Source organism: Castor canadensis, chromosome 2, assembly GCF_047511655.1.
Source record: "Castor canadensis chromosome 2, mCasCan1.hap1v2, whole genome shotgun sequence".
Taxonomy (NCBI): Eukaryota; Metazoa; Chordata; class Mammalia; order Rodentia; family Castoridae; genus Castor; species Castor canadensis.
This window is the reverse complement of record NC_133387.1, coordinates 49715210-49723898: the sequence shown is the minus strand read 5'-3', so window position 1 is coordinate 49723898 and position 8689 is coordinate 49715210.

Genomic DNA, 8689 nt, shown 5'->3' with positions numbered 1-8689 from the left:
CTCCTGTTGTTTTTATGTGGCTTAATTGTTTCACTCCAGGTGTGGGAGTAATTCCAGTTCTTTGCTCATCTCCTCTTCCTCTCAAAGATTTATTTAATTAAGATCTTCCACTGTTCTTTATAGCTTTGGAAGATAAAGCTATAACTTGAATTTACTTGGTGTTTTCCTGTTGTTACCATGGAAAACATAATCTTTCTACATAGCCTTCTACATCCAAGCTGGGAGGGGAATTCTCTGGAGCTTTAAACAAAATTCAAGTATAAGCCACACATAATAAACTGCTCATATTTCAAGTATAAAATTTGTTATATTTGACTCTATGCTTTTGCTAGTCTTTTTCTCTCCTGTGTCTTTGGATATTCTTCCACATAATTTAAATGTTTCTAAGTTTATAGGTCATATTCCCCAGTAGAATATCATTTCCATAACCATTTTTAACTTAGGATTTAGAATAATGTCTGGCACAATGACAGTATTTAGTTTTATTTCATGCAGGAAAAAGTGAGCGAAGAAACAATGAGTACAGGTTTTGAACAAAATTCAAATCTCTGCTAAGTACTTACTAGCTATGTGATTCTTGCAAAATACTTACCTCCCCCTGCATTTTTTTAGTCTGTATGTCTAAGAGGAGTGTATCCTTCATGTGAGATTTAAAGCAATGAATTTAAACATAAATACAGGACAGGGAGAACTGGATTTGTAAGGATTAATGTGAAAAAATGAGAGTCCCATAGGTGGTCAATATCAGACAGGATGATGAGGTTAGTTACTGCTAAAAATTATGTCTTGGTGACATAATTAGTCTTTTGCAAGGTGACTAGTAGGCTCAACTGATCACAACATGCCTCCTGCATTGTGCTCTATACCAAGCACAAATTCTAAGAATAAAGTGAAAATGGGACTACAGCAAAGAAAGAGTTAGATGAGGGGTCTGGCAACTATCAAAGTGCTCAGTGGATTAGTTTTGTATCCAATGATAATGGATGAATTATGTGGAGAAGACTAAATTAAGACATGAATACTGTCAGCTAATATTTGAAGAACTTTCCTATCAATAGGGAGGAGACTTGATCTTATTCGCACAGGGAATGATTAGAACTAGTTGGTATTGCACACAGGATGTACATTTTGTCTTAATATAGAGAAAAACTATCTCACAGGAGGAGTAGCCTTGTAAAATAGGGCCACTCATGTTACCTGAAAGCATTCAGGTGGCTGATTGATACCTGTCAGGGAAATTAGAGCAGTATTTGTATAGAAGCGAGAAGGAGAGCCAAGTATCCTTGCCGGCCCCTTTCAAGTCCAAGTTTCTGTGCATCCATGACTCACAAATTGGGAGCCACTGAATAATACTAGATGGTAATTGCTGAGGGCTGGTTACTTTTTAGTCTAGAAAGAGTTCCTAGAAGAAGATAAGAAAAAAAAAAAGCCTAGAAAAAGTCTGATTCAGCTGGGATTTGTAAATAAACAAGAAGGAATCTGTGTTGACAAAGAAACAGATCATAAAGGTTTTTGAGTAGTTGGGGATCATTATGGGGTGTAATCTGAGGGGCACTGGAAGGGAATAACCTGAAACTGAATCTCTGCTCTTCTAGTTCTACTTCTGCTGTTATCTGTAGTTCCACCATCAGAAGATTCTTTTTTTATTCCCTATTTTTGGTGGTACTAGTGCTTGAACTCAGGGTCTGCACTCTACAACTTGAGCCACACCTGGAGTCCTCTTTGATTTTAGTTTATTTTTCAGATAGGATCTTGTGCTTTTGCTCAGTGTTGGCCTCAGACTACTATCCTCCTACCTCTGTCTCCTGAGTAGCTGGGATATAAGCATGCACCACCACACACAGTTTATTTTTGCCTTTTGAAGCTAAGATTACAGATGTGAACAACCACACTTGGTCCAAAAGTTTTTTTCCAAATAAAAATTTATATGGTAACACAGCATATAAATTTGAAAACAATGCTTTTAAGGTTCTGGATGAAATGGGTGCCACAAACCCCTGCCTGCTCACTTCATTTCCACTGTTGCTATACTTTCTTCCTCAAAGAACCTCCTAAAACCCTCCACCAAAATTTTGAGCTCTACAGGGCAAAGATTGGAAAACTATCCATGAAACTACTCTCAGCCTTCAGGTAAGCAAGGTAATATAGGGTGTCTGACTTGAGGGGAGAGGAGGAAAATGTCCAGATGTGAATTTTTTCCTGTTGTCTTATTTAGGTGAGCCTAAGACTCTAAGCTTCCTTATATAAAGAGTGAGACTTTTCTTCAAAGTGTATTTTCTTTCAGGAATTGACTAGGCTCATTCAAAATTAATCACAATAGCTAGTAGGAGATGCTTCTGGGTAAACACAGAGTATAAATTCATTGGTCAGATCCCAGCAGGAAATAGGTAAGAGATGGAAATCAGGATAACTTCAGGAAGATTATTAACAGGGAGACTCTGCATAAAAATGAGAGTGTAGGGAACCCATACCACTGTCCTGGAGTTGCACTGTAAAAGAGGAAACTATTCATCATTCTTCTAAATCCTTCAGCAAAGATTCAGATTTAGAGAGTCATTCATCTTTGGGGTGTTGCATAGTGGGATCCAGCATCAATGATTTTACTATCACTTGAGCATGTCATTCTTTCTCTTTATTGCATCAAAAGAAACTAGTAATCACTAACTAATTCCATCATCTGTGTAGTACTATTTTCCCTGTAAGACTCAAATGACAGAAGTATTACCATACAAGAGTACCTCCTTTCTCTGTACCCCGCCCAAACTTACCATACCTTAAGTCTTATTTAGCTACAGCACACTGGGAATTATTAACAGTTAAGTTAGTCTCTCTCTATATATAATTTATGTGCATATTATATATAATATATATTTATATCTTACATGCATATATATGAATATTTACATGCAAAAAGATATTCATAGCTATTCATACTCAAGTTTACTTAAGTTATAGTTATACTTACAAAAACTGACTGAAGAAGGCAAGCTGTTACTATTAAGGAAATTGAAATCATAGTTTTAAATCTTCCCACAAAGATAATGTAAACCAGACTTATTTATACACAATTTCAGGAAAGGATAAATAATGTATGAATATATATATTTCCATATGCATGAACTTATTCATTTTCATAATTGTTGGTATAAATTATTAATAGTTTTTAAAATCTTTTTGCAATTAAAAATTTTTGAGATGATTGTTGATTCATATGCAGTTGTAAGAAATAATGCAAAGAGCTCTAATGTATCCTTTGCATAGTTTCCCTCAATGGGAACATCAGTAGGGTTTGAACTCAGGGCCTCTTTTTAATTTTTATTGTTGTGCTGGGTGGGGGTACATTGGGGCATTTACAGAAGTTCTTACAATGTATCAACTATAGTATACTTGAATTCACCCCTCCACCGCTCTCTTATATCCCTCTCCCCCCATTCCTGGAATAGTTTCAACAAGTATTATTTTTCCATTTACATATAGGCGTACACATTTTTTGCACTCTGTTTACCCTCCTATCCCCTTTCTTCATCACCTCCCCACTCCCATTGGTAGCCTCCCTCTGTCCCAGGAAGGACTTGTTCCGCCCTCCTGTTCTCTGATTTTGTAGAAGAAAAAAAATTAAAAAATAACATTTTTGCTTGTTTGAGATAAAGGTGCTACACAGGGAGTTTCCTTGTGATATTTCCATGTATATATGTGTGGTAACCCCAATTGGTTCATCGCCTCTATTTTTCTTCATTCTCCTTAGTCCCTTTCTTATGGTGGTTTCAGCTGGGTTAAGAATTCTACATTAATTCTCATACAGAGAATATATCAACCATATTCATCTTCTTAGTTTCCTTCTTTTACCTTACCCCTCTTGTATGTGACCAGTTTTTCATTTTATTGCTGTATTTGTATTAGGTCTGTATTTCACATATGAAAGAGAACATGTGACTTTTGGCCTTCTGAGCCTGGTTAACTTCACTTAAGATGATGTTCTCCAGTTTCATCATTTACCTGCAAATGACAAAATTACATTCTTTGTGGCTGAGTAAAATTCCATTGTATATAAATACCACATTTTCTTAATCCATTTGTCAGTAGTGGGGCATCTTGGCTGTTTCCCTAGCTTGACTATTAATAGTGCTATAATAAACATGGGTGTGCAGGTGCCTTTGTTGTAACCTGATTCATATTCCTTTGGGTATATTCCTAGGAGTATGGCAGTTCTATTTTTAGTTTTTTAAGGAACCTCCATACTATTTTCCATAGTGGTTGTACTAAATTACATTCCCATCAGTAGTGTATGAGGGTTCCTTTTCCCCCACATCCTCACCAACATTTGTTGTCATTTGTGTTCTTGATGGTAGTTATTCTGACAGGAGTAAGGTGGAATCTTAATATGGTTTTGATTTGTATTTCCTTTATGGCCAGGGATGGTAGTATTATTTCATGTGTTTTTAGTTATTTGGACTTATTCCTTTGAAAAAGATCTGTTCAGTTCATTTGCCCTTTTCTTCATTGGGTCCTTGATTTTCTAGGAGTTTAGTTTTTTAAGTTCCCTATATATTCTGGTTATCAGTTCCTTGTCTGATGTATAGATGGGAAAGATTTTCTCCCATTCTGTGGGCAGCCTCTTCAATTTAGAGACCATTTCTTTTGTTGTAAAGAAGCTTTTTAATTTCATGTAGTCCCATTTGTCAATCCTTTCTCTTGGTTGCTGAGCCAGTTGAGTTCTATTGAGTAAGTCATAGCCTGTGTCTATTGCTTCCAGTGTATTCCCTGTTCTTTCCTTCACTAGCTTCAAAGTTTCAGGTATTATATTAAGGTCCTTAATCCACTGTGAGTTGATACTTGTACAGGGTGACAAACATGGATCAGTTTCAATTTTCTGCAGGCAGATATCCAGTTTTCCTAGCAACTTTTGTTGAACAGGCTATATTTTCTCCATTGTATGTATTTGGCACCTTTGTCAAAAATTAGGTGGGTGTAGCTGCATGGATTCATATCTGTGTCTTCTATTCTGTTCCAGTGGTCTTCATAACTGTTTTTTGTGCCAGTACCATGCTGTTTTTATTGCTATGGCTCTGTAGTATAGTTTGAAGTTGGGTATTGCTCTTTTTTGCCTAGTATTGCCTTGGCTCTTCACAGTCTTTTGAGTTTCCAAATGAACTTTAGGGTAGGTTTTTCAATGTCTGTGATGAATGTCATTGGGATTTGGATGGGAATTGCACTGAACATGTAGATTGTTTTGGGTAGTATAGCCATTTTCACAATATTGATTCTACCAATGCACGAGCATGGGAGATCTTACTATCTCCTGTAGTCTTCTTCAATTTCTTTCTTCAGTGGCTTCTAGTTCTCTTTGTAGAGGTCATTTATAACCTTTGTTAAGTTTATTCCCAGGTATTTGATTTTTTTCTGAGGCTATTGTAAATGGAATTGTTTTCCTATATTCTTTCTTAATCTGTTCATTGTTGGAGTATAGATGGCTAATGAGTTTTGTAAATTGATTTTTTATCTTGCTACTTTGCTGAAACTGTTTATGGTGTCTAGGGGTTTTTGGGTCTTTTAGGTGTAAGATCACATCATCTGTGAATAGGGATAGTTTGACTTCTCCCTCACCTATTTATATTTCTTTTATTTCTTCTTCCTATCTTATTGCTCTGGTTAGGAATTCCAAGATTATGTTGAATAGGAGTGGGGAGAGTGGACATTCTTGTCTCATAGTTGACTTTAGAGGAAATTGTTTCAGTTTTTTCCCATTAAGTATGATGTTGGCTATAGACTTGTCATATATAGTCTTTATTATATTGAGGTACATTCCTTCTATTCCTAGTTTCATTAGAGCTTTTATTAAGAAAGGATGCTGTATTTTATCAAAGACTTTTTCTGCATCTATTGAGATGATGAAGTGGCTTTTGTCTTTGCTTCTGTTAATATGCTGTATTACATTTAATGATTTGCATATGTTGAACCATCTCTTCATCCCTGGGATGAAGCCAACTTGATGATGGTGTGTGATTTTTTTGATATACCATTAAATTTGGTTTGCCATTATTTTATTGAGAATTTTTGCACCTATGTTTATTAAAGAGTTTGGCCTGTAATTCTCTTTTTTTGTTCTGTCCTTACCTGGTTTGGGGTGGTGATAGAGGAGTATTAAAGTCTCCCACTACCACTGTGTTGGGGTCTATGTGTGCTTTTATGTCCTTTAGTGTATGTTTGATGAAGTTGGGTGCACTAACACTGAGTTTATATAGGTTGGCAATTGTTATTTCCTTTTGATGTGTTGCCCCTTTTATTAGTATGAAGTAACCTTCTTTGTCTCTTCTGACCAAATTAGGTTTGAAGTTTACTTTATCTGATATAAGTATTGCTACTTCTGCCTATTTTTGCTAAGCATGTGCTCTCCACTTGAGCCACTCCACTAGCCCCTGCTTGTTTTGGGGGGCCATTAGCTTGGTAAATCTTCTTCCACTGTTTCACCCTAAGATAGTGTTTGTTTCTGTCAATAAGGTGGGTTTCTTGTAAACAACAGATTGTTGGGTCTTCCTTTTTAATCCAGTTTGCCAAATGATGTCTTTTGATGGGGGAGTTGAGTTCATTAACATTCAGTGTTAATATTGAGAGGTGTGTGGTGATTCTTGCCATTTAGCTGTTTTTGCTTTTTAAGGATTTGTATGTGTGCTACTCTCTGATCACTTGTCTGTTCTTCTCTTGAGGTTTAATATTTCTCATCATTTCATGGTTATGTTTATTTTTGTCTTCTGTGTGTAGGATTCTTCTCAGAATCTTCTACAGTGGTGGTTTGGAAATAATGTATTGTTTTTGTTTCTGTTTATCATGGAAGACTTTTATTCTTCCATCAATTTTGAATGATAGCTTTGCTGTGTAGAGTATCCTAGCACTAAAATTGTTTTCTTTCAAGTGCTTAAAATACCTCATTCCATGCCCTTCTTGCTTTTAAGGTTTCTGTTGAGAAATCTGTTTTTATTTTAATGGGTTTGGTTTATATGTCATTTGATTTTTCTCTCAATATTCTTCAATATTCTTTTCTTGTTCTCTGTGCTGGTTATTTTAATGATAATATGCCATGGAAAGATTCTATTTTTGTCATGTATGTTTGGTGTCTTGGTGGCTTCCTGAACCTGAATGAGCATCTCTTTCATGAGATTTGGGAAATTTTCTGCTGTTATTTTGTTGAATACATTGCATATACCTTTGGCTTGCATCTCTTCCCTTCTTCAATGCCTATGAGTCACAGGTTTGGTCTTTTTATGGAATTGGTCAGGTATAATTCAGCAATAACAAATTCACAGATGCAATGCCAGACCAGTTTTTTACATAATACATAGACAATACCTTGGTGATATTATCTATAAACAGTGGCAATTTTGGGGTTTGGATAGACATAGATAGTTAAGTAATTAAAAATATGGCACTGGGGTAGGGGCAGAAATGAGAATGTGGGGTGAGAAGGGAAGAAGTGTGAGGTGTGGTGGCTATAGGGTAATAGGGCCCTAATGTGTGTTAAGGTATAGTTTGGTTGTTGTGGGGGAGGGTGCTTTTTTCAGGGATTGTAGAGGGATAGGATGGATGGGGGTAATGTGTACAGTTGGTTTAGTAGACCATTCCGTGAGTGATGAGTGTGGAGGAGATAGTGGCAGTAGGGTAAAAGATAGTGGGAGGCAAGAAGGGAAAGGTGGATAAAGAAGGAAAGAATGGAAGAAAAGGGCAGAAAAAATAGTGAGGGAGAGAAAGGAAAGTGGGAAAAGAGAGGGCCAAGCAGGTTGATATTTGGACAGAGAGGAAGAGGGAGATAGGTAGCAATGGATTGTAGCACCAAAAAAGAAGAGAAAATGAAGAGAGTAAGAATAAAGATAAGAAAATAATAGTAGTAAAATTAAAAATACTAAAGAAAGGGGAAAAATAATAGCAACAATAAGAAAAAAATCAGTTCACTGAAAGCTCTGGACTTATTCCTTTGGCTTCAAACACAGGTGCTGGCGCTTTTGACAGGGGCTTTTTCAATGTCCCTGTCCCTTCTCAAGGGTGGTATGCTGGGCTGTGTGGCAATGGATGTTCCCCTCCTTCTCAGACAGCTTTGGGGGGAGGTGGCTCAGGGTGTTTGAGCCCAGTGCTTCCTTGATGTGATGGGCTGTCTGGTATAGAGCAGGATCTCTGAAGACTCAGGGTCTCTTGTTTGTTAGGCAGGTGCTCTATTACTTGAGCCACCCCCTCACTCCCAACCCTTTCAGCTTTAGTTATTTTTTAGGTAGGGTCTCACAGTTTTTGTCAGGGTTGGAGTTGAACCATGATCCTTCTGATCTCTGCCTCCTGAGAAGCTAGGATTACAGGCATGAGCCACTGCTCTATTGCTTTTTTTGGTTATACCCACTTTTCTTTCTTTCTGTTTCCCCAGATCCTGGACTATTGGCAATCATTAATATTATAATTCTGGTATTTTCAAGAATATTATATGAACAGAATCCCTTAGTATGGTAACTTTTGGTTTTAGCCTTTTTAGTTAACCAATTCCCTGAAGATCCATCTAAGTTGTTGTGTGTATCAGTTGTTTATTTGATTTTATTGAGTAATATTTCACAGTATGGATGTTCTGTGGTTTGCTTAATAACTACCTTGCTGAAGGACATTATCTGGGTTGTTTCCAGTTTGGGGGTATAACAAATAAATCTGCTTTAACCAG